Source organism: Lynx canadensis, chromosome B4, assembly GCF_007474595.2.
Source record: "Lynx canadensis isolate LIC74 chromosome B4, mLynCan4.pri.v2, whole genome shotgun sequence".
In the NCBI taxonomy this organism is placed as follows: domain Eukaryota; kingdom Metazoa; phylum Chordata; class Mammalia; order Carnivora; family Felidae; genus Lynx; species Lynx canadensis.
The window spans coordinates 74,916,459-74,944,341 of record NC_044309.1 but is presented as its reverse complement, the minus strand read 5'-3'; the positions used below and the strand labels follow the sequence as shown (position 1 = coordinate 74,944,341).

The following is a 27,883-nucleotide window of genomic DNA, read 5'->3' as shown; positions in this document are numbered from 1 at the left end:
AAGAAGAGAAGACTGACCTATCATTTCTCTGTATGAAAACTTTTGATAACTTAAGGAATTCAGTTTCTTTCAAATCAGAAAATATCGGTTCACATTAATACAAATTATATGATGTACTAACAAAACGTTTTGTTTTGAATATAGCAAGAAATTAACTGAAAAGGGACAGTAAATGCTTTATAGTATCCATTATAGACTGTCACCTTTGCTGTCCATAGAACAATACCTCAGTATCCACAAGTGAATATATTTTTTTTAACATTTATTTATTTTTGAGACAGAGAGAGAGCGCATGAACAGGGAGGGTCAGAGAAAGAGGGAGACATAGAATCTGAAACAGGCTCCAGGCTCTGAGCTGTCAGCACAGAGCCCGACGCGGGGCTCGAACCCACGGACGGTGAGATCATGACCTGAGCCGAAGTCAGCCGCTTAACCGACTGAGCCACCCAGGCGCCCCTCCACAAGTGAATATTAAGCAGGTGTCAGGACACCTGGGTGGCTCAGTCAGGTGAGTGTCCAACTTCAGCTCAGGTCATGATCTCATGGTTTGTGAGTTCGAGCCCCGCGTGGGGCTCTGTGCTCACAGCTTGGAGCCTGGAGCCTGCTTTGGATTCTGTTTCCCTCCCTCTCTATGCCTCCCCCTCTCACACACTCTCTCTCTTAAAAATAAAACACTAAAAAAAATTTAAGCAGGTGTTAAATTGATCTACTATTTCTTGTAGCATAATTCATGTGAATATGAATAAAAGCACAAAACAGAGCAACAATTTTTAAAATTATATACGTGATGAATCTTCTGTTAAGAATGGCCTACTGATAAGCATTTACAATTATGATTTAAATATGAAATGCCTTTGAATCAATGGACTAATAATCGCTCAAATTCTCCAAAGCCAAGAGAAAAACATCCCGAAATACTAAAGGGGCTCAAATATTTCTCTCGTGTAAGAAATTTGGAAATATTTTGATGATAGAATCTAAATGAATTGTTACTATAGAAATGTATCATTAGGATAAAGGACATTTAGGAAAATTCATCTTCAGTGAATTGTCATTGGTTAGGTGGGTACCTAAGGGAATGCAAGATTCCTGCCGGGAGCAAAAATGTTGCTCTGAGCACTTAGATGTGAGCAGGCATCAAGGAAAGTAAGGATCTGCAAAGGAAAGGTAGAAGCCACCAAATATGTCCAATTTGCAAATCTACTCAGAACTTAACCTCTGTCTGCTTGTTTGGAAATAGGATTGCATTGCTCTGGTACTTCTGTTTTTCCTGTCACTGTCTCTTTCCCTGAGGCTGTGGGCACTACTTAAACCCAGGAAATGGTTAGCAGGTTTGCAAAGTTACTCTAGGAGGGCAATTTTCCACAGGCCTATTCCCACCTTAAGCTTTCTATAAAAACAAATGTTTGGGAAGTCTTCAGCCCCATTATGGTGACTCACTCATTTCTCTTCCTGCAACTTTAACCAGAATTCATTACCCAGTGGCCCTGTGAACTTGTTATGACTGTTCTCATTCAAAGATTCAGGCAATTTTCCATTTAGGAAAACCATGGCTTTCAAACTCCACTACAAATGATGATAGTTAATTTACATCACTCATCTTAATATATATGAAAATAAATGAGAAATATCGATGAACATGTTCTAAGCAAAATTTTATAGTGTTACATGAATATTTAATCAATTATTTTTTTTTGCTTTCAAGTAGGACTGACCTAAATGATCCACCATATAATAGGTCTTTGTTTTTTTTCTTAATCCTTTCTGATTAATTTTGCCAAACTGGACATCATGAACTGTCAGGAAGTACCCCTTAATGTCAACTCACTCGATGTTTTGCCACATATTTTTATTATAATTACCCATAAACCTCTCTCTGTATTCTGCCACCGGAAACATTATAAATACTTCCCCAGTGTTCTCTGCAGAGCATCCTTCACCTCCTTATTTTTTGGTCTGCAGATGAGAGGATTCAGCATGGGAGTGATCACACCATACTGCAGAGATCAGATCCAGAGTGGGGGGTGGATTCTGAAGTTGGAATGAAATAATGAAGAAGACCTGAGCCATAGAACAAGATCGTTGTGGTAAGGTGGAGGAGCAGGTGGAAAAAGCTTTGCTTCTGCCAGAGGTAGAGGTGATGCTCAGGATGGTGAAGATAATGTGGGCATAAGAGATGAAGATTGACAGGGAAGTTACAAGGCCATATGGGAGGAAAGAGCAGAATATGACAAAGAGGTTTGTAGAAACATCTGAGTAAGAGAGAAGGAAGAGAGAGGGCAGCTCACAGCTGTAGTGTGGGCTGGTATGGTTATCACAGAAGTCCATTTTCATTGCCAAAGGGACATTAATGAGTGTGTCCAGAATGCCCAGGTTCCATGAACCCTACACTAGCTGCAAATACCACTGTTTACTCATCACCTGGCCATTGAGCAGTGGGTGGCAGATGGCAACATAGTGGTCATAAGCCATCTCTGAGAGTAGGCAAACTTCAGTCCCTGCCATGATAGATACAAAGAAGACCTGAGGCAGGCAGCCCTCTTCTGAGATGGTTTTCTTCTTAGAAAGGAGATGGTTTTCTTCTTAGAAAGGAGGTTTTCCAACATCTTGGGCACAGTGACAAGAGAAACAGAGGTCTAAGAAAGAGAGGAAACTTAGGAAGAAGTACATGAGGCTGTGGAGGTAAGAATCAGCCTTGGTCACCAGCATCATTGTCAGATTCCCTATTAGGGTCAGGAGATAAATCACCAAGCAAAGCACAAAGAGCAGAGTCTGAATGTGGGGGTCAGCAGATAGTTCAAGCAGGATAAACTCTGTGATGGTGGTGTGGTTCCCCAAGGCCATTTAAAAAGGATGGCCCCTAAATATGATTATGAAAAGCATGGCAATGAAGTTTCTATTTTCCTCCAACCAATTTTCATATTGCTTTGATTCTCTTGTAATATCATAAACATTCAGAAAATATGTCTTAACTTCCATCATGGGCCAAGTTTTGTGTCAGTCACATGGAACATAAAGAATAAGATTTGATGCCTACATTTTAAAATGTCATAGTTGAGGGGCGCCTGGGTGGCTCAGTTGGTTGAGCATCCAACTTCGGCTCAGGTAATGATCTCACAGCTTGTGAGTTCAAGCCCCACGTCAGGCTCGTGCTGACAGCTTGGAGCCTGAAGCCTGCTTCGAATTCTGTGCCTCCCTCTCTCTCTGCCCTAACCCACTCACATTCTGTCTCTCTCTCAAAAATAAATAAACATTTAAAAAAATGTCATAGTTGAAAGAAGAATACAAAATAAAGACAAGCAATTAAATCAATATGAGTAACTGAAATGGGAACTTTAAGTTTGATTAAGAGAGAAGTCATTAATGTCATCTAATTTAAGGTAAAGGAAGAAAAATTTAAGGATAAGTATGATTTCTCTAGGAAGTCATGGAAAGGAAGGACATTTAACTGGAAGATCAGGATTGAGAAGTAGAAAGGCATATTTAGTAAAACGTGGGCACTTCTTAATAGTTAAGAGTTTAGAATATGGGTAGATAATAGTGCAGTGACTAAGGACGTAGGGTCCTGTGTCAGACTAAAATCAAATCCCGGCTCCACATTGTGCATGTTACATAACTGTCCTTGTCTTCTGTTTCCTTGCTGAAAATTAGGATAACAATATACCTCTGTTAGAGTTGTTAGGAGAATTAAATGTGATAACATATGTTAAGTGCATTTTAAAAACCTGTACACTATTTCTTAATGTACTGTCATCGTTATTTGAGATTACAATTGTGGCCTAAAACAAATAATATCCTCATGCAGAATTATCCCCTATCAGAGTTAAAGTTATTTTTGCCACTACTGCTCCTGTTCCTTACTGAAAGGAGTATAATAAAGTTATTTTGAAATCACTAAAGATAGATATTCTCCTTTTTCCATCTCCCGCCTGAAAGAGTTTGGGATTTGGAATCACATTGAAATGTTCAAGGGTTAAAGACCTTAAAGTTACTGAGGGCAATGTTACTCAGAACAAAAAAGCAGCCAGACTTGAGAGATGCCAAAGGAGAGAGAAGGTGAACTTGTGGCCCCAGAAAGAAATCACTTTCTGGGATGGTTGTGTGCTCCATGAACGGCCAGACCTCCAGGCAAATAAGGAAGAGGTCATATAAAGGAGTACCTTGCCAGTGTCCATGGCATAGATCACTCACTCAGACAAGGCAGAAAAGAGGTAAAGTAGGGACAGAATTTCAGGAGCCCATGATCCTAGAACTCTGAGAGCTTGGCAGGACTTCTAAATTATTCTGGAATTACCACAAGAAGAGATTCTTTCTAAATAACTTTCCTCTGTCCATTTTAAATTTTTTTTTAACATTTTTATTTTTATTTTTGAGACAGAGAGAGACACAGCATGAACGGGGGAGGGCCAGAGAGAGAGGGAGACACAGATCAGAAGCAGGCTCCAGGCTCTGAGCCATCAGCCCAGAGCCCGACGCGGGGCTCGAACTCGCAGACCGCAAGATCTTGACCTGAGCTGAAGTCGGACGCTTAACCGACTGAGCCACCCAGGCGCCCCTCCTCTGTCCATTTTAAGAAGGCTTCTTAAAGAGGGGAATAGAGCATTCAGTCATGCACATATTTAGATTTATCCTTTGACATTCATCCTGAGACACTTCCCAATACTCTAGTACCAACACCTTTCACTGTACCTTGACTTTGCCCAAACACTCAGGTTTGGTTTACAAAAATACTCTGCCTGTTTGAACATTGGATGTTATCCATCAGTTCTAGCATTGGTCAGATGTGTTAGAATTGGATCTTTGGGTCACTCGTAGGACTTATACAGTGGCTGAGTGTATTTCCTCTTCCGGCCATTCCTTTGTTGCCCTGGTCCCAATAAGTTCAAAACCTGACCAAGGTTAACTTTGAGTGCTTACTTTTCAACTGATCAGCCATCAACACATCCCTGTTCCATTTCCAATACCCAAATGCATGTTACCTGTACATCTTCTTCAACAGACGGTCTACTCCCTGATGTGGCTATAGGGCTTGTGTTTGATTCAACTTTTAAGAATGAAAAATGAGGGGCGCCTGGGTGGCGCAGTCGGTTAAGCGTCCGATTTCAGCCGGGTCACGATCTCGCGGTCCGTGAGTTCGAGCCCTGCGTCAGGCTCTGGGCTGATGGCTCAGAGCCTGGAGCCTGTTTCCGATTCTGTGTCTCCCTCTCTCTCTGCCCCTCCCCCGTTCATGCTCTGTCTCTCTCTGTCCCAAAAATAAATAAACGTTGAAAACAAACAAAAAAAAAAGAATGAAAAATGATTGGGAGAAGGCACTTTTTTTATACCTGGTTTTATGACTGAGGTTATAAAATTCTACTGATAATATTTTTTTTCATATTCTTCACTATTAGAGTGAAATAGCTACAGGGAGTTTTTTTCTTTCGAATTGTCTGAAACACAATCACCCTGCCACCTCTTCATTTGTTCCTCCGTTTTCCAAAAACCTTGTCTCAGCCATATATAGAATACTTTGGTCCAAGTAATCCTCAAAGCTGCTTAGTTTAGGTACCTTGAGGATTGACTACCAGGCAACAGTAGCCCAGAGAATGGTTGATGCAATGCCAATTATTCCCTGTAGTCAGAACTTGAAGGTTTTATAGTAAAGAGTACCAATGGGGTTCCCTTAAGTGTGGCATTTAGAACTTCTAGGTTGAAGCAAAGACCAAAACTGTCAGATGTGAACTCTTGATAGGGAAGTTCACAGGGGACAGAAAAGGCAATGGTTTTTTTTTTAACTGTCTTCCTTGTAAAAAACAAATATTTTTCACTTGACACTCTAAAGCAATTTCACCCAGGTAAATCTGCTGTGTACATGTGAGTTGAAGATAAAATGAGTAAAAAATTATAATAAAGGAAAGAAATCTCATAACTAGTCATTTGTCCAAACTGCCCAGTCAACTTTTTCTGGTGTGATTAACCCATATATATGAATCCATATATACTTTAGCCACATGATGGCTATATAACAATTTTCATGCTTAGTGATTAAGATTTCATTTAAGCAAGCATTTACTTATTGAATGTATCATGTATTGAGTCAATATATTATGATAAATCATAATGCCCACTTATTTATGATATACTATAATGTTATCATTCAAACTAGAATGCTTAATAGTGATTTTCATCCCCCCTGTCAATTTATTAAATAAACATAAACAATAGAATTGTAAGGAAGTTAGATTACAAGTCCATTTTAGAACATTGTCTTCCTGCAGGAAACGTATGTGGATGCTAAAATTATTTTATTTACATTAGTTTTTATAAAATTAAAATTAGGTATATGAAATATTTACATACATGAATATATAGTATTTATATCCCAGCCACATTTTCTGGGACCCACTTGAGTTCATCTGCATAGTGATAGATTCCCAGATCAAGTACCTGCATCAATTCACTTCTACAAAAGAGGGTAATCTCTAGAATAATAGGATCTTGCTCCAAGCACGCATACTCAACCCAGAAGTTCATGGAGTTAATGGCCATCAGGATCAAACTTAAACAATAGGAACTGGAAATCAGTGGGTAAATGCCCCAGGAGGAAAGTTCCTGAGTTATGTATCACACGGTTTTTCTGAGGGTCCCCAGTGAGATTGAGTTCTAGTTTCCCATTATAAAATCATTAACACATCCTTTATTGGTTTTTCTTTCTTGTCTCATGCCTCCCATTTCCTTACTTTGAATCCTCTCTAAAATACTCTACCAGTACCCAAATCCGTGTCTCATTAAATGCTTCTGGGAGAATGCAAAAGAAGATGGTACCAGATGAAGTTCTAGAGAACAGTGGGATTTTGGTAATACACCCCTTGCCAGTTAAGGGGCAGCAGGGACTTTTCCTAGGGGTAAGTACTATGGGGATAACCCCTTTAACATCCAATTACTATGATTCTTTTGATTTGAATGATGTACGTATGGAAGTGAAAATATTGGCTGTAGCTGTAGCAATTCAAAAATATGTGGATAATGATAATTATAAAGATTGTGGAGAACCAAGCATTTGTCACTTGAGCTAGAAGCCCTGAAATAGAAAATGATACTTTCAAATCAGTCAGCTATCAACTTAGGGTACACTGCAAATCCAAAAGTATTATATGGAAGCATTGAAAAAACCCTTATTTCCCATTGCAGAAGGGGAGACTGTACGAAAACAAAGTTCAAGATTTGATCTTAAGGTAGCTGAGCCATTAAGAAATCTAAATATGCAGCTCTAGAAGGTTTCCTGTGCTAAAGTAAAGGCCTTGATAAGGAAGGGACTAAACCCTGCAGTCAGGAATGTGAATATTTGGGTGGACAAAGAAACCCGGAATACATATTGTCTTAAATCTTCAGGCTTTCAGAAATGATGGTCTCTTCCAGTCCTCTTTATTAAAGTCCATCACTCTCACACTGCTTGGATGAAAAAGCCTTGCCTGAAGCACATGTTTCACAAGATGATGTGTGTCCTCTTCAGGGTCTGCCCTAACCTCCCCTCATTGCTTCTAGACCAATAACATAGGTTAGACCTCAGGACTGTAGGAAAATTTGGCATCTCTGTAGGAAGAAATAGCTTATTCACTGAAAGGGCAGCAAGATACAGTTAATATATACTAGCAGGAATTTGTGGAACACATATATCCTAAAGGTATTTGTGGGAGAAGGGTGACTTATTTAAATGGTAGCACTATCACATAATTTAAAATTTTAGGTCCCTGAAAGGGTGCAATGGAAGCAACCACACAATAGAGTAAATTAGCTGAAGTTGCCAGAACTGCCTCACACCTACTAAGGAAAGAAAAAAGACTTGTGCATGTTAAGTAGTTTTACTATTTATGGCTGGAGTATCCATCATCTGACTGTGTTCTTCATGAGGCCCTCCCTTTGCTAAAGTTCTAAGGAATTCATTACTGAAAAGAGCAATGGAATCACTCAGAACCTCAGGGGAGTCTGTCCTAGGTAGGCAAGGTTTGATGGTTGGAGATGCTGCCATGGAATTGGGGTACTTATTGCCAAAGGAAATAAGATTATGGAATAGCAGAGGCCAGATGACTGTCTTTAATAGTCAAGTGTAAGGTGAATACAATTACTGTGATGTGCACCAAGGCCATATTGGCAACCAAGGTGTTTTGGCCTGCAAACATCTGTACTGATGCATAACTGATCACAATGTGCGTAGTGGGGAGATAGGCAGCCAAAGAGCCATTATTTCTTTACTAATAATGGCCCCCAAACATGATCGGGAATAGTGAGTAGAATGCTGATGTTAGCTGGCACCATGAAAACTCATGGTTCCATGTCAAGTTTCCAGACGTGAACTAGTTTTAAGACCCAGAGTCCATCTCATTAAGGGGAAGCCAAACGTCCTTGAGGAAAGTCCTACAGTCACATATAGTATTTTCAAAACTGTTACTCAAATTCTTTTTCCAAACTGCTAATTTATCAGACTAACTGTACACTGAGAAAATAAAAATACTTAGATCTTTTGAGGGATATTATGCACAGGGTCTGAGCTAAACCCTGATACCTGGGACATAAAACACCATCAAGTCCTCATGGGCAGGTAGCCTCATGACACCCACTGTTATTGCACCAATGTTTCACCTAAATGTAGTTCACACCTATGGCCTCATAGAAATTTCCCCATGACCAGTTGATGGAGAAAGACAAAACCCAGGTTTAGTTTGTGATTGAGTTTGCTAAATTAATTAGTACAAGCTGAAAAAGCCTGATGATATATATATACCACATTTCTACTCAGGGGTGGCTCCAAGAGGTAATGAGGAGAAAGTCTCCCAATGGACAGAACTTTGGGTGGTGCACTTTAGACATCAACTTTGTATGGAGACAGAATTGATCCAAAATAGGGTTACACATGAACTCTTGGGTAGTGGAAAATAGCTTAGCTGAATGGTCAGTGGCCAAGAAAGAGGAATATTGAAAGGTGGGACAAAGAAGTCTTGGGAGAAGGAAAGTGGATGAATGTATAAGTGTTCATAAAATGTGTGGATCTTGGTTTCTCATGAACCAAGAAGGCCCAGGAAGGACAGGAAGGGTCAACAAGTGGGGGCCTGCCAACTTTTGTCCTTGATCACCTCAGCACTTGTACAATGGGCCAAAGGTATAGCTATAATACAGGGATGGAGTTATGCTTTGGTCCAATGGCATAGACTCCCTCTCACCAAGATTGACATAGCTGTTGTTGCAGCTTAGTGTCCAAGTTGTAAAAAGCAGAGTGCAATACCAAAGCCTTGATGTAGAACCATCTTTCAGAGACTAACCAGCCTCTTAGCAGTAAGTTAATTACATCAGACATTTTTTAGTCTGGAGAAGCCTCTAATTTCTTCCCACTTGTATTAACACTTATTCTAGATATTAGTTAACCTTCCCTTCCCACAGTGCCTCCTATCTAAGGACTGATAGAATACCTAATTTATAAACTTAGGGATCCTGCATATTGTTACCTTGTATCAAAGGACTCACTTTAGGGCAAAGAGCTGAGACAATGGCCACATGACCATGGTGTCCCTTGTTCCTACACTATACCACTCACATGGAAGCTTCTGGTCTGACAGAATGTAAAAATGGTGTAAATGGGTGATATGCCAGCTTGATTATCACACCCTCAGTGAACATCTTCCATGGAGCAGACTATACAATGAAGCAATGGCCATTATATGATGCTCTGTCCACATTAGCCAGAATACCAAGGCCTCAGTAACCATAGGGATAAAGTTGAATTAGATCTTCTCATCACCATTCCTAGTGACATGTTTGGGAAACTTGTGCTTTCCATATCTGACACTTTAGACTCTGGGGAATTAGAGATTGGAGGACTTTGGGATAAGCTAGGGAGAATGCTCCCATCAGCTAATGGTGTGACATTTCCACCAAGCCTAATGATACAACTGCTGCCTGGTCATTTTGGGCTTCTCATGACAAATAGGAAGTTATTAAATTTATGAGGGTTCTTTATCATGAGTATCCAGAGATGCTTCTACATAATGGGAGCATGAAGATGAATATCTGGAAGCTAGGTGGGTTCCCTGAGGACCTTTTGCTTCCATGTTTAGTGATGTAGTAAATGGGCAATTGCAGCAACCAAATCCTGACAGGAGCTAGGTCACTGGGCCTTAAATTCCTCCTTTCACTGGTCTGAACTGATGAGTTATTTAGGAATGTAAATAACCAATAATTCTTATTTTATAAAAATCAATTTCAGGATATTTCAAATATGGAAAGAGATACAGGACATTTTATGAAACAAAATGAGACCGACAGAATAAAAAAGTGAACTATAATAAAAAAATCATACTTGTGGCCTTCAGCTGGCTTGTCTATTAGGCAGTGAGTAGTGTCCTCCTATGAGAAAAGGAGTGGGGCTGGGGTCAGGGCAGCTCTCATCTACACTCCCCTGTGCATTTATATACTTGGAGCCCATAGGACAACATGGCAACAAAACAACCTGATATCAGCTAAGAAACAGAAACAAGAGTCAGTGAATCTGAAGAGAAATTGGATGTTCCCATTGGCTCCATAAGCACCTATGGACTATGGCATGAAAAGTAAAATGGGTCAATGATATTGAGAAGTCAGTGCTCATACAGAACTTTGAAAAGAGTGGATGGGCCCAAGTGACAGAAAACATGGATCGGATTTTTTACTGGGGGAGGTGCAAACAATCTGAAATGTTTTAGGGTCAAAACTGTGTACTGAAAAAAAGACAATCTCCTCAACAAATGGTATTGGGAAAACTAGACAGCTACATGCAAAAGAATGAAACTGGACCACTTTCTTACACCATACGCAAAACCAAATTCATAATGGATTAAAGACCTAAAGATCTAAATGTGAGACCTGAAACCATAAAAATTCTAGAGAACACAGGCAGTAACCTCTTTGACATTGGCCGTAGCAGCTTCTTATTAGATATGTCTTCTGAGGCAGGGAAACAAAAGCAAAAATAAACTATTGGGAGTTCATCAAAATAAAAAGCTTCTGCACAGTGAAGGAAACAATCAACAAAGCTAAAAGGCAGCCTATGGAATGGGAGAAGATATTTGCTAATAACATATCTGATAAAGGGTTAGTATCCAAAATCTATGAAGAATTTATCAAACTCAAAATCCAAACAACAAATAATCCAGTTAAAAAATGGGCAGAAGATATGAATAGACATTTTCCAAAGAAGACATCCAGATGGCTAGGAGATACATGAAAAGATGCTCAACATCACTCATTACCAGGGAAATACAAATCAAAACTACAGTGAGATATCACCTCACACCGGTCAGAATGGCTAAAATTAGCAGGAAACAACAGGTGTTGGAAAGAATGTGGAGAAAGGGGAATCCTTTTGCACTGTTGATGGGAATGGAATGGTGCAGCTACTCTGGAAAACATGGAGTTCATCAAAAAGTTAAAAATAGAACTATGATCCAGCAACTGTGCTACTAGGTATTTACCCAAAAGGATACAAAAATACTGATTCAAACATGCACCCTGATGTTTATAGAGCATTATCAAAAATAGCCAAATTATGGAAAGATCCCCTTTGTCCATTGTCCTGATGAATGGACAAAGATGTGGTACACACACACACACACACACACACACACACAATGGAACATCAGCCACAAAAAAGAATGAAATCTTGCCATTTGCAACTATGTGGATGAAGTTAGAGAGCATTATGCTAAGTGAAATAAGTCAGTCAGAAAAAGACAAATATCATATAATTTCATTCATATATGAAATTTAAAAAACAAGGCAGACAAACCTAGGGGGAAAAAAGAGAGAGAGGCAAAACAGGAAACAAATCCTTTTTTTATAAAGTTTATTTATTTTGAGAAAGAGAGAGATGGGGAGGAGGGGCAGAGAAAGTGGTAGAGAAAGAATCCCACCCAGGCCCTGCACTGCCAGTGAGGAGCCTGATGTAGGGCTTAAACTCACGAACCATGAGATAATGACCTGAGTTGAAATCAATAATTGGACACTTAACTGCCTGAGCTACCCAGGCACCCCAACAGACTTTTTTTAAGAAGAAAAGATTTTTTTTAATGTTTATTCATTTTTGAGAGAGAGAGAGAGAGAGAGAGAGAGACAGAGTATAAGTGAGGGAAGGGCAGAGAGAGAGGGAGATACAGAATCCGAAGCAGGCTCCAGGCTCCAAGCTGTCAGCACAGAGCTGAACGTGGGGCTCGAACCCACGAACCGTGAGATCATGACTTGAGCTAAAGATCATGACTTGAGCTAAAGCTGTATGCTCAACCGACTGAGTCACCCAGGCACCGCCCAATAGACTTTTAACTATAGAGAACAAACTGAGGGTTGCTGGAGGGGAGGTGGGTGGGAGGATGGGCTAAATGGGTGATGGGCATTAAGGAAGGTACTTGTGATGAGCACTGGGTGTTATATGTAAGTGATGAGTCACTAAATTCTATACCTGAAATTAATATTACGCTGTATGTTAACTAACTGGAATTTAAATAAAAACTTGAAAAAAACACACAAAAGAAATCCTGCATATTGGTTCTCTGATGATCAAATAGGCAAACCGCTTTTCATATTTGCCACATTTTCCAAACCACTGTGAACTGACCCAGAAAAATCTGATGAAGGATGTTAAAAGATATAGGACATAAGCAAGAATAAAATATTGCCATTGAGACAACATGGATGAAATGAGGGCATTATGCTAAATGAAATAAGTCAAAAATGAAAAGATAAATATTGTAACATCTCACTTATATATGGAATCCAAAAAAGTACACACAAAGACAAATGAGACAAGGATAACAGCAACAAAATGAACAAAAAAGAGAATAGATTGGTGGTTGCCTGAGGCTAGGGATGGGGGGTGGGCAAAATGGGTGAAGGGGGTCAAAAGGTACAATACGTGAACAAATCATAGGGATGTAACGTACAGCCTGGTGACTACAGTTAATAATACTGTACTGCATATTTGAAAGTAGCCAGGAGAAAGGATCTTAAAAGTTATTACCACGAGAAAAAAAATGTTGTGTGGTGATGGATGTTAATTGGACTTACGATAATGATCATTTTGCAGTATATACAAACACTGAATCATTATGCTGTACATCTGAAATTAATATAATGTTATGTGAGTTATACCTCAATAAAAAAAAAGAAAATGAAATTGATGACCAAAGGATTCACTGGGAAGAGTGCAGGATTGTGGGGCAAAAGGATGGTAATAGCAAGGAGGTGTCCTGGGGTGCCTGGGTGGCTTAGTGGAGTGTCGGGCTCTTAGTTTTGGCTCAGGTCACGGTCTTGCAATTTGTGGGTTCTGGCACCATGTGTTAGCAGTGTGGAGCCTGCTTGCGATTCCCTCTCTCTCCCTCTCTGCCCCTCCCCTGCTTGTGTGTGCACACAGTCTCTCAAAATAAATAAATAAAACTTAGGAAAAAAAGTTAAAATAGAAGGTGTTTTCAGAGAGAAAGGACAGGGCAGGATTATACCATGTGCTCTTTGGTAGACTTTGTTTAATGAGATGATGAGACTGGGTGATTTGACATTCTAGAAGACATTCATCCATCAGATGTTCACCCACTACGTGCAGGGTATTGGCCTAGCCTGTGCCTTTGGTTCAGTATGCAGTTTGTGCATTGAATAAAGGTTGGGTTGGAGTGGTGGTCTAAAATCTAGGCCAATCCCTACTTGCCAACGGTGAACTTGTGGGAGTGGTAACTGCCCACAGGAGTCCCTGTTTAATGTTCACACAAAGATTGTAGCGGTTCTCCTGGAAGCCCAGAGTTTCTTGAGAATGGTCATGTACAGCTCTTAGTCTCAGGGCACTTTTAGGGTAAATCCACACATTTCCCTTGAGTGGGGACAGAATGTGTGACTTCTGGAATATGGTGAAGGTAAGGGATGTCACTTCCTTGATTAGGTAATGTTATAAAGCAAAGTGAAGGGATTTTGCAGAGGTAATTAAGATCCTAACTCACTTGATTTTGAATTGGTCAAAAGGAGGGTTATACTGGGAGGGCCTGACTTAATCAGCCATTAAAACAGGGACTTGACCCTTTTGTGCAGAGAGATGCTCTCCTGCTGGCATTCAGGAAGTAAAGTGTCATGTTGTGACTGCCTATAGAGGGGCATGTGGCAGGGACATACAGGTGGCCTCCGAGAGCTGAGGGCAGCTACCAGCGAGTAAGAAGCTGAGGCCCTCAGTTGTGAAGTTGCAAGGAAATGAGTTCTCCCCCAAAATTTGACTGAGCTTGGAAGAGGACTTTCATCCAGTAGAATCTCCAGGTGAGAAGGCAGCCTGGCCAACATTACAAGTGCAGTGGAGGACTAGCTCAGTTGCAACTCTTGACCCACAGAAACTGCGATAGTGTAATTATGATACAATAAATGTATTGTGTTAAGCAGCTGAGTTTGTGGTAATATGTTTTTTAAAATGTTTATTTATTTATTTTGAGAGAGAGATATAGAGAGTAGGGGACGGGCAGAGAGAGAGGGAGAGAGAAAGAATCCCAAGCCCACTCCGCACTGTCAGCATAGAGCCTGACACGGGGCTCGAACTCATGAACTGTGAGATCATGACCTGAGCCAAAACCGAGTTCGACATTCAACCGACTGAGCCACACAGGTGTCCCTGCGGTAATATTTTTTTACAGCAAGAGATAACTAAACAGGTCGTGGCAGGAGAGGCAAAATTCTGGGGATGGCAGTGTTGATGACTGCTTTCTGGTGAGGATAGAATTGCTGATTAGTCCTGGAAATTGTTTTGGAAGCTTAATCACCTTAACCTGATTTTTGCAGTTAAGTACCAGCTACTGAATGCTAATAGATTTCATTTCTGCTTCAACTAACCAGAGAGGATTCTGTAATTTCACTAAAACCATTAACTGCTACAGCTTGCAAGAAGGTATCAATTCTCCTTGTGACTCAACTTCAAAACCCCTTATTGCTTCTAAATGTATTAATGCACTCAAATCCCAGAATGGTCTCAGTTTGGGGAGCGGGAAAATTACAAAGTGCAAAATGAAAGAAGAGGGCTTATAGTCGAAGTAAGATTTTGCTAATTTATATTGGGGAAAACTGGGGAATATACATGGAAGTAAACTCTGATGGTTGGACCAGGGAGGGAGTAAGATAAGTTAAATCAGGCTGTGATAATTGATATAGTGCCTTCACCCAGGATTCTTTACTAAGCAAAAGTATATATATATATTTTAAATAGTATGGTTGTTGAAGAAAACTGTTCCTGGCAGGTCTGGATATAGGCATGGAGAACTTCATTTCTAACCTTTGGATCTTATCTTTTAGATTTGTCCATGATCACCCCCACTGTAGGACCATCATAACCTCTATGCTTTCAAATACTGAAAACATATAATTTTCCCTAGTGATTCTGGTACATGATGTCTATTATACTTTTAGGGAAATCAGAAAGCAACATTAAGGGGATAAAAGTAAACCTTGGGGTAGTATGCTGATTCTGTGGCAGAAGGTGCCAAGATTGAGTAAAAGTGTAGATAATCGAGAAAGTGAGAGATTCTCAGCGATGGTATCACATTGTCACAAATGTATATACAGAAGACAGTTAATGCATGAATAGAGGGCATTGCCATTACCAGCTTGTAGCCAAATGCTGGGCAAATTCACCCTTTGCCTGGTTTTAATTACATGCTAACTGGGACATAAGCATTGCCTGTACTCTCTTCTATAGTAATTATTAAGCAGTACTTGAGTACTAGGAGATAGTGAACCTCAGCCCTTACTAAGAAAACTGTAGAAGGGTGTCTCTTCTAATTCTTTCTATAGTATTCCTATATGGCTTATAAAAAACACTGCACAGCTGACTGCTGACTACCACATTTTAAAAGCACTTCCATCGATAGCCTTTGCTATGCCAGACATGAGGGCAACATTTCAAGCATTCAGCAGGTTAAAGGTGACTGGTTAGTTAAAGGTGACTTGGCTTTTGTATCTCATTTTGGAAAGCCAGTCAAGTATACAGTTCATCTTCATGTGAAATGGACTCCATTATGCAATTACTGTCCTCCTGTAAGGGTAACTGAATGCTGCAGCATACTATCACAACCTGATAGGATGAGATTTAAATATGATCAGTTTCAAAATAAGTTGATTCATTACATTGATAATATGATAATTTCCTCTTTGGAAGAGGAAGCCAAGGGCATTTGTAAATTATAATGTGCAGAAGTAGTCAAGGATGGCTGATTTAGGGTCAAGGCCAATCAGGCAAATATCCAGGAATATCCCAGGTTGAGGCCTTTAGGGGCATTTCACAAATAGTAAAGAACAAATTACTGTCCCTTATGGGTCCCACTAATGAGAAAAAAGTATGAAGTCTTGTGGAGCTATATATATTCTGGTGGACACGTATACTGAATTTGAGTATCCTGTCCTCTGTAATATAGAGTGACTAGGGGGAAAAAAAGACTAAATTCAAACGAGCTGGAACAAAGGAAGTCTTTGAGGATATATAAAGGGCACCTCTGGGACTATCTAATCCTAACAGACCAAGGGTTTTATATGTGTATACCACTAAAACTCAGAGACTGCAGTTATTAGAAGTCTAATTCCGACGCTAAATGGCAGGTACTGGTATTTTGAATTAGAAGATTATGCTGTAACTTAGTATAAACCATTTGAGATATAAATACTAGTGTGCTCTTAAGCTCTGGTGGCAACAGGTCATATGGCTGAAGGACAAACTTACCAAGATATATATTTTGATATGAGTGATGTGAGAAAGACATTCAAATAAAGAAAGGGATGTACAACACAGTTCCTTGGAAAATGTAAACGTTATACTTACAAATATGTTGAAATGGAGTAAGTGCATCATATTCACGAGCAGGTAGCCTTTCTCTACCTCTAGGATCAATGATAGAACATCCTCTCCTGTTTGTGAGTGGTCGGAATTGTATGACTCTTCCCACTGACGTGTAATAGGCTGCTTGCTCCACCAGTGGGAGCTCCTATACTGAAAAAGACTTCTTATGGAACTCTGCTGCTCTTTGCCCAGCTGCTAAATTGCCATTAGCCCAGCTGTTTCCCTAGTTGAAAAAGGCAAAGGTACGTTTTAACAATACTTGTTCGCTCAGTACATGAGCATAGAATGTCTTTCCATTTCTTTGTGTTGTCTTCACTTTCTTTCATCAGTGTTTTACAGTTTTCAGAATACAGGTCAAAGGACCTCTTTGGTTAATTCTATTCCTAGGTATTTTGTTATTTTTGGTGCACTTGTAAATGAAGTTGTTTTAATTTCTCTTTCTGCTGCTTCATTATTATTGTATAGAAATGCAACAGATTTCTGTACATTGATTTTGTATCCTGCGACTTTACTGAATTCATTTACCAGTTCTAGTAGTTTTTTTTGGTGGAGTCTTTGGAGTTTTCTGCATATAGTATCATATCATCTGCAAATAGTGAAAGTTTTACTTCTTCTTTACCAATTTGGATGCCTTTTATTTCTTTTTGTTGTCTTATTTCTGTGGCTAGGACTTCCCATGCTATGCTGAATATAAGTGGTGAAACTAGGCATTCCCTATGACCCAGTAATCACACTACTGGGATTTACCCCCAAAATACAAAAACACTAATTCAAAGGGATACATGAACCCCTATGTTTACTGCAACATTATTTACCATAACAAAACCATGAAGCAGCCCAAGTATCCATCGATAGATGAATGGATAAAGAAGATGTAGTTACACACACACATATGTGTGTGTATGTGTGTGTGTGTGTGTATATATATATATATATATATATATAAAATGGAATATTATTCAGCCATTAAAAAGAATGGAATTTTTCCATTTGCAGCAACATGGATATGAGCTAGAGAGTATAATGCTAAGTGAAATAAGTCAGGGAAACAAATACCATATGATTTCACTCATATGTGGAATTTAAGAAACACAACAAATGAGCAAAGGAAAAAAAAGAGAGACAAAGCTAGAAACAGGCTTTTAACTATAGAGAACAAACAGGTGGTTACCAAAAGGAAGGTTCATGGGAGGTGGGTGAAATAGATGATGGAAATTAACGAGTACACTTATCATGATCACTGAATAGTGTATAGAATTGTTGAATCACTGTATTGCACCCCTGAAACTAATGTAACAGTGTATATTAACTATTCTAGAATTAAAATAAATTTAAAGAAGAAAGAAAAAGGTAAAGGTAATTCTGCACAATGGGATGAACTGAAAGCAGTGCATAGAGCAATATAAAAAGAACTGAATATTGCTCTAGATCACAGTCCTGACATAAAATGCTATGTAAAAAAGTGTGGGTATCACAAGCTCTTCGTCCATAGCCAATGGCCCAAGCGTATAGCTAATAAATGTTTAATGGATGAGCAATAAAGAGTACCATCTGTGAAGAACACAACTGTGGAAGGCCTGTGGAATTTCAGAAAGAAAATTAAAGTAGATCATATTGATGCTCACCAAAAGAACCCAATTTTTCTTTCAGAGGAGAATTGGAATGACAAGATGATGCCTTGGTCCACTGCCTGCAGGTAGTCACTTGGATACATGAAATGAGGCATGGTCATGTCCAAGTCATACAACAATGAGTTTACAAAAACATATTCCACTGTCATCCAGCAGAGTCACTAATGTGGAAGTTACAAATATAATTTACTGAATGTTAACAATAGATAAACTATCTGAAATTGGCCTTGGGAAAATCCCCAATAACAAGACTGACTCAAAGCTTACAGGTGAATGACAAAAGGTCACTGCTAATATTTCTGAAGAATTCAAAAGGATTTTTAACAAAAATAACTATTTCTTACTCTTTAACAGAAATAGCAGCTAAAACACCATTAAGGTCATGGAAATAGGCATTTTATGTCAATTTGGAGCCATAACCTACACCTCATTGGATCAAGGAACACATTTGAATATGACTCTTATACAAAAATGGGTCAAAAGAACACTTAACACCTATGGAGTAGTGACTTAATTGAACTAGAATGGGAAATTTACATATTTTTGTTAAAGACATGGTAAGATCATAAAGAGATTCCTAGCTCAATTGGGTGAATGTATGCCTCACAAGAAAATGAAGAGTGGCAAATGTAGAACCCTTTTAAAGAGATTTCTGCACATTGGAAAGTTTTTTGTTGTTGTCGTTGTTGTTGTTATCAGCTCCAACGTCCCAGGCCCTGGACTACATTTGCATGTTTGAGGTAAAGGGGACGTAGCTTCTCAAAATAATCTATCTACTATTCTTTTGAATTAGACTGTATTTATTCCTAAGGCACGTCTTGGTTGAATATTGATCTTGCCTCACACATCGAAAGTAGAATCGATTATAAGTGCCACCCTATAATAATCTTATGATGATTTACCTCCTCAACTCTCACATCTCTCTCTGGGAATGGATAAAGGAGAGGTTTTGATGAGGTTCCTATTGCCGCCTTATAAGCTTTTTTTTTTTTTAATCATTTATAAGATGCAGCATCTTCCACCCTTTTATTCTCAACTTTCTGTATCTGATAGTTAATGTGCAACTCTTTTAGGTAGCATTTAGTTGATAATCTCTTTTAGTCAGAGAATTTAGTCCATTTACATTTATCATAATTACTCATGTAATTGAATTTAACTTCCTACCTCACCACTGTCACACCTGCTCTATATTACTTTTTCTCTCCTTTCTTGCCTTCTTTTGGATTACCTCCCCCCCCCCTTTATTTTATCACTCCATTATTTCCTTTCTATTAGGAGGCAATCTTTTACTCTTGTTTTAGTTGTTACCCTGGATGTTACCAAATGTCTCCTATAAATTAGTACTTTTACCACTTCCTGGGCAATATAAGGATCATTGCACGGTTTTAACATGTTTTACCCCTCTCCAACTTTTTGTGCTGTTATTGAAATGTATTTTGATTATATGTGTGTGTGTACATGTACATATATGTATGTATGTGTATAATCCTCAAGACATTATTGTTGCTATACAGTTCAATAGTCATGCAAACTTACTCACATGTTTCAAACTTTCAGTAGGTCTTAATCCACTCCTCTATTTCAATGTTTCCATTTAGGAACATATTGCCTCTATAAAAGGAAATCCTTTCAGTATTTCTGTTGTAAATGTATACTGGTGCTGTCTTTAGCTGTCATTTGTCTGAAAATATTTCCCTTTCAATTATTTTTAAAAGCAGACTTTTAATAACTGTTTTTATTACCAGGTTAAGTCATGAAGTTACAAAATAATTAGAAATTTCTGAGAGTTTTATTGTTTTTAAAAAAGGGCTCATTCATTACATACATAATGTCTAGTATTTCATTGGTATACCACTGTTCAAAAGGTCCTGGCCAAAAAAGTCCCAAACAAAACACTCAATCCAATGTTTTAAGTCCCACTTTGTTAATTAAGCTTGTGTGCATATGAAGCCTCCTAAAAGAAAAGAGACACAAAATCAAGTAGTGCTTAAATTGTTAGCCAGATTCCAGACAGGGAGACCAAGTGGATTTTTTCTGGGTTACTCCACTTGAATTATTGTTCAATTACTCAGCAATGGATCCCTAAAGAAATGAAAAATTAACATGGTAAGCAGGTCACTGCATTATTTGGACTACATGTCATAATTATATTTAGCAAATTCAGATAGCTACAATAAAAATAGCCTCCATCATCTGTAGTTTTGAAGATAATAATTCTCCATCTGGCTGTTTATTTTTGCTGGACAATACAGAACTGATGAGCTATAAGTAATGCTGTTTTATATCATAAAATACTAGATTTTTAAATTTATGTTTGTAAGCACTTACTGTTTGAGTCAAAGTTAGGCTTGTTAAATGATTAAAGGCAATTTTATTACAGCAGCATGTACTTGTGTCTTCCTAAGAGAATAAAATGCATAGAAGAAACAGCTTTTATTTTTGTTTGTAACCTATAAAATCGAGCTATTTTGCTGATGTGAAATAATAATAACTAATTTTAGGACAATACTACCTTCTGAAAATGCCACACACCCACTTTTTAAATGCATCAAAATTATAGCATGTTCCATCTCAGACTTGGCCAGAGTAAAATTAGGCAAACAACTGATTGCTCAGCTGAAACAAAAGGTAATTAACATGTTGGGAACAAACTGTGAGCTGGGAGCATATAGCTAGATGAAAAGGCTTTTGATTTAAAGGCAAATTATCCCAAGTGGCCCTCTGGCGCAGGCAATTTCTACTTTCACACTCATCAATGTGTCTGTGATCTCTCACCCTTAATTTCTTCCTTTTTAAAGGGCTGATTTGGACTGACTTATTTTTTTTCCTACTTATAATATGTAATGCATTAACTTAATTACACATCTCTGTTTAAAATTACATTTTTTAAACATTTATTTTATTTTTGAGACAGACAGAGAGAGACAGAGCATGAACGGGGGAGGGGCAGAGGGAGAGGGACACACAGAATCCAAAGCAGGCTCCAGGGTCTGAGCTGTCAGCACAGAGCCCGACGCGGGGCTTGAACTCACGGACCGCGAGATCATGACCTGAGCCGAAGCTGGATGCTCAACCTACTGAGCCACCCAGGCGCCCCTAAAACAACATTTTTAAAAGAATAGATTTATTTTAGAATATTGCTCTTTTCCATTCTTCCATCTCATGAAGCAATTTGCTCACTTCTCCGTATTTCCCTTCCACACAATTTACATGTATCTTCTATCATCACTTAGCTTCTTGTTGTGATTTGGACTGACTTATTAAGAATGATGTCCTTAAGAGAAAAATCTTTTTGTGGTTATATGTAAACATGTGATAGGTTTGCAGAAGTTACAGTTAAAGAGGGTAGTGAAGTAGTCAGCTATGTTCCATTTATTTGAAGGTCAAACCAGCTACACCCTCAGGACTTTCTCAATGGTGCTGAGATAGGCAGTTGTTTTCAGGTTCAATCCCAGGTTATACTTTGCAGCTGCGTACATGATTTGCCTGGCAGAAAACTCCCCAGTGTAAGGTAAACCAGAATGTACAATGTCTTTTCTCAGATAGTCTGTTTTGGAACCCTGCTGTGGATATAATAGGAAAAGTTTGATGGTGCTTTCTACATTTTCTTTCTAAACTATTTTGAATAGACATGAGAAAGCAGTAGCTAGAATCTCTTTCATATTTAAGGTCAAAGAGCCATAGCTGACTACACACACACACACACACACACACACACACAAGCTGACTCCATATTCAGCATGGAGCCTGGTGAAGGACTCAGTTTCACAAGCCTGGGATCACCACCTGAGCTGAAATCAAGAGTCAGATGGGTGAACCAACTGAGCCATCCAGGTGCCCCATGATTTATATTCTTTAGTCACTCAAAGTAAGATACTGTCACTCCTTCAACATTCAAGTATAAATCAGGAATGACCGTAATGCTCCTCTTCAGAAAAATCTTATAAGCTTCTGGAGTTGTTGGTTCATTGGAAGCATCAGCAATGATCTTGGCTTTCAGTCTGGGTGCACTGGACTTGGTTACCTGCTTTTCATTGGCAGTAGGAATAAGTATGCCAGTTTGCTGGCAAGATACTTCCTTCCTATGGCTTTGCCTTGGAGAAACCCAGAATTGATTCACGTTGCAACTTTATTTTTTTAAAAAATTAAGTTTACTTATTTAGAGAGAGAGTCAGTAGGGAGGGACAGAGAGGGAGAAAGAATCCCAAGCAGGCTCCACACTGCCAGCACTGCCAGCACAGAGCCTGATGTGAGGCTTGAACTCACAAACCGTGAGATCATGTCCTGAGCAGAAACCAAGAGTCCCACACTTAACTGACTGAGCCCACCCAGGTGCTCCGATTCATGTTGCAATTTCAAGTCTTCTAGTTCCTTTTGGTCAATGCCATCTGAATTCCATATTCTCCCATTAGATTCACCAACACCAACACATTTAGCAAAATAATGTAACTATAGAGTGCAAAATTGCCAAAGCCCTAAATAAGAAATGTTTTCTTTCCAAACCCTGGTGTCATTCCAAAAATGCTCATGAAAAAAGCTTCACTGAGGAAGTTTTCAATCCCATGTAAAACACTGGCCAGTAGCGGAGATGTCGGCGGATGAGACCCCAACTGATGGATTTACCAGGATAGCAGGCATGTGCGTTAATTTGCATGCGCTATGCAAGCCCTGTGATGCTGGCATAGGTGTCAGCAATCTAGGACATCTCTCACTCACATTGCCTATGTCTGAGGAAAGCACATCAATTCCAGGACCAATAAAGCCCTGTTTTGTTAGTTCCACGGTGAACCCCCTTGTGATCTTTCCCCACTTCCTTACTGGTGTAGTTTTGGGGATTAATCTTAACACCAGCGTTAGCACCTCCAAATGGCACATCAACCACAGCACATTTAGACGTCATAAGGGAAGCCAAAACTTTTATCTTCCCTAGATTCACATCTTGGTTGTAACGGGAGCGTGCAGTGCCGGCTGTGCTGGCCCCATAGCCCCAGATGACCTCTGGGGAGCCGTTGTCTTTCGGGATGGGGACCAGCAGGCTGAGCACATGGTTGCAGGGCTTCATGGTTCGCAGGATGCCACGCACCCGGGGTGCAGCTTCTTCTCCTCACTCCCCTGGTTCTGGATGTGTGCCGCCAGCCCGTCCTCCGGGATGCCGGCCTCACGGTCGCAGAGGCTTTTCACCACCTTGAAGAGGTAGGGGCTGTCCTCACAGCCCGCTGCCTCCATGCTGTCACGTGGCCGGATGGCTGCGCAGGCCAGCGCAGCTGCCGCGTTTCTTGGTAGGGCGGCACGAGCTCTTGGAGGCCGGGGGGCGGGGTTGGGGGGAGTGGCCTTTTAAACTTCCCGCCTTCCCAGCAGTCTCCTTCCCTCGCGCCGCCCACCGCCTGACTGGGAGGAGTCGGCTGCACCTGATGGTCCTTTGCGAGGCAGGCCCACCCTGACCAAAAAATGGAGGCCATTAACCCAGGTGCCTTTCTTTCCCCACCCTTGGGTCGTCCCTGAATGGAGGTGGGGGTCTGCATGCTTAAGGAATTCAGCCCGCACCGTAGAGCTCTGGGCGCTCAGGCCTGGGGCAGGCCCTGCGGTGCAAAGAGGGCTGCGAGCGCTGGAGGTGGACCTGAGGCTGTGCGGGCAGGGGATTCTGAGGGCCCAGAGTTCTGTTTGGAGCCTGAGTTCCACAGTGTGCTGGCTGCCGGACTCTGCAGGACCCTCACCCTGTGGAGGGTGACGGGTGGGAAGGAAGCCAAACAGGAACCCCTAAGTCCAGGCCCCGGGCCACAGTTGGCCTGGGCCTAAAGGTGGTGCTGTTTAAAGGTATTTGTTCTTGGTCTCCGTCTGTTTTGAGAATTTTCTTTGTCTTGGGTTTTCAGTAGTTTATTATGCAGTGCTGAGGTGTGGTTTCTTTTGCGTTTATCCTGCTGGAGGTTCATAGTAGTTATTAGGCAACTCTCATTTTCAGACCCACCATTGTGTGCAGTGCGGGTTCTGGAAAGCGTATTTGACAACAAGACTTCTCTTAAATTCCGGCACTAACGGGAGACTGCTTGCTGTTTCTGTTAGCAGCCCAGCAATAGCTGGGCTTCTACTTTCCAGCTTTTTCTTGGCACTCCCAGAACTGGTCTCCTTATGCCCTCTCAGCAAGAAAGTTCCCCTTCTCAGCTCCACAGGCTCCCTCCTCTGAACTCCTGAGACAGCAGCACAGACAGGCAGCACGCCTCTTCAGGGAAGTGAGTCCCAGCTCACAGAGAATCTCTTGCAGGCTTGTAGTGACTGGCAATCCAACTTCATCTTTTTCCCCTAGCCCTGAGGACGGTAGCTACTTCCTGTAATTAACACCTCTGTATCACCATAATGTGCCCGTTTTGCTGTTTATTTATTTATTTATTTTTTTAAATTCAGGTTAGTTAACGTACTGTGTAGTCTTGGGTTTAGGAGCAGAACTCAGTGATTTATCTCTTCTATATGACACCCAAGTTCTCATCTCAACAAGTGCCTGCCTTAATGCCCATCACCCATTTAACCCATCCCCCTACCCACCTCCCCTCCAACAACCCTCAATTTGTTCTCTGTATTTAAGAGTCTCTTACGGTTTGCTTCCTCTTTCTTATTTTTCCTTCCCTTCCCCTGTGTTCATCTGTTGTGTTTCTCAAATTCCACATAGGAGTGAAATCATATGTGTCTTTCTCTGGCTTACTTTGCTTGGCATAATATACTCTGGTTCTATCCACATTGTTGCAAATGGCAAGATTTCATTATTTTTCATCACCGAGTAGTATTCCATTGTATGTATATGTGTGTGTGTGTATGTATGTATGTATATATACATATACATACATACATACATACATCACATCTTTATCCATTCACCAGTCAATGGACATTTGGGCTCTTTCCATAATTTGGTTATTGTTGATAATGCTGCTATAAACATTGGGGTGCATGTGCCCCTTTGAATCGGCATTTTTGTACCCTTTGGATAAATATCTAGTGGTGCAATTGCTGGGTTGTAGGGTAGTGTGATTTTTAATTTTTAAAAACGTTTATTTATTTTGAGAGAGAGCATGACCAGGGAAAGGGCAGAGAGAGAGAGAGAGAGAGAGAGAGAGGGAGAGAGGGAATCTCAAACAGGCTCCACACTGTCAGTGCAGAGCCTGATTCAGGGCTCAAACTCATGAACCATGAGATCATGACCTGAACTGAAATCAAGAGTCAGGTGTTTGACTGAACCACCCAGGCACCCCTATTTTTAATTTTTTGAGGAATCTCTATTTTCCAGAGGGGAAGTCAGGTGCTTAACTGACTGAGCCACCCAGGTGCCCCTGATGTTTTTTTATTTTATTTTATTTTATTTTATTTTATTTTATTTTATTTTATTTTATTTTTTTATGAAATTTATTGACAAATTGGTTTCCATACAACACCCAGTGCTCATCCCAAAAGGTGCCCTCCTCAATACCCATCACCCACCCTCCCCTCCCTCCCACCCCCCATCAACCCTCAGTTTGTTCTCAGTTTTTAACAGTCTCTTATGCTTTGGCTCTCTCCCACTCTAACCTCTTTTTTTTTTTTTTTCCTTCCCCTCCCCCATGGGTTCCTGTTAAGTTTCTCAGGATCCACATAAGAGTGAAACCATATGGTATCTGTCTTTCTCTGTATGGCTTATTTCACTTAGCATTACACTCTCCAGTTCCATCCACGTTGCTACAAAGGGCCATATTTCATTTTTTCTCATTGCCACATAGTATTCCATTGTGTATATAAACCACAATTTCTTTATCCATTCATCAGTTGATGGACATTTAGGCTCTTTCCATAATTTGGCTATTGTTGAGAGTGCTGCTATGAACATTGGGGTACAAGTGCCCCTATGCATCAGTACTCCTGTATCCCTTGGATAAATTCCTAGCAGTGCTATTGCTGGGTCATAGGGTAGGTCTATTTTTAATTTTCTGAGGAACCTCCACACTGCTTTCCAGAGCGGCTGCACCAATTTGCATTCCCACCAACAGTGCAAGAGGGTTCCCGTTTCTCCACATCCTCTCCAGCATCTATAGTCTCCTGATTTGTTCATTTTGGCCACTCTGACTGGCGTGAGGTGATACCTGAGTGTGGTTTTGATTTGTATTTCCCTGATAAGGAGCGACGCTGAACATCTTTTCATGTGCCTGTTGGCCATCTGGATGTCTTCTTTAGAGAAGTGTCTATTCATGTTTTCTGCCCATTTCTTCACTGGGTTATTTGTTTTTCGGGTGTGGAGTTTGGTGAGCTCTTTATAGATTTTAGATACTAGCCCTTTGTCCGATATGTCATTTGCAAATATCTTTTCCCATTCCGTTGGTTGCCTTTTAGTTTTGTTGGTTGTTTCCTTTGCTGTGCAGAAGCTTTTTATCTTCATAAGGTCCCAGTAATTCACTTTTGCTTTTAATTCCCTTGCCTTTGGGGATGTGTCGAGTAAGAGATTGCTACGGCTGAGGTCAGAGAGATCTTTTCCTGCTTTCTCCTCTAAGGTTTTGATGGTTTCCTGTCTCACATTTAGGTCCTTTATCCATTTTGAGTTTATTTTTGTAAATGGTGTGAGAAAGTGGTCTAGTTTCAACCTTCTGCATGTTGCTGTCCAGTTCTCCCAGCACCATTTGTTAAAGAGGCTGTCTTTTTTCCATTGGATGTTCTTTCCTGCTTTGTCAAAGATGAGTTGGCCATACGTTTGTGGGTCTAGTTCTGGGGTTTCTATTCTATTCCATTGGTCTGTGTGTCTGTTTTTGTGCCAATACCATGCTGTCTTGATGATTACAGCTTTGTAGTAGAGGCTAAAGTCTGGGATTGTGATGCCTCCTGCTTTGGTCTTCTTCTTCAAAATTCCTTTGGCTATTCGGGGCCTTTTGTGGTTCCATATGAATTTTAGGATTGCTTGTTCTAATTTCGAGAAGAATGCTGGTGCAATTTTGATTGGGATTGCATTGAATGTGTAGATAGCTTTGGGTAGTATTGACATTTTGACAATATTTATTTTTCCAATCCATGAGCAGGGAATGTCTTTCCATTTCTTTAAGTCTTCTTCAATTACCTTCATAAGCTTTCTATAGTTTTCAGCATACAGATCCTTTACATCTTTGGTTAGATTTATTCCTAGGTATTTTATGCTTCTTGGTGCAATTGTGAATGGGATCATTTTCTGTATTTGTCTTTCTGTTGCTTCATTGTTAGTGTATAAGAATGCAACTGATTTCTGGACATTGATTTTGTATCCTGCAACTTTGCTGAATTCATGTATCAGTTCTAGCAGACTTTTGGTGGAGTCTATCGGATTTTCCATGTATAATATCATGTCATCTGCAAAAAGCGAAAGCTTGACTTCATCTTTGCCAATTTTGATGCCTTTGATTTCCTTTTGTTGTCTGATTGC

At 40.1% G+C, this 27,883-nt stretch overlaps 2 pseudogenes; both read right to left on the bottom strand.

Moving 5' to 3' along the window:
- Positions 1-1,898: 1,898 nt before the first annotated feature.
- Positions 1,899-2,844, bottom strand: LOC115519002 (annotated as a pseudogene).
- Positions 2,845-21,872: 19,028 nt separating this feature from the next.
- Positions 21,873-23,557, bottom strand: LOC115518587 (annotated as a pseudogene).
- Between the last annotated feature and the right edge of the window lie 4,326 nt (positions 23,558-27,883).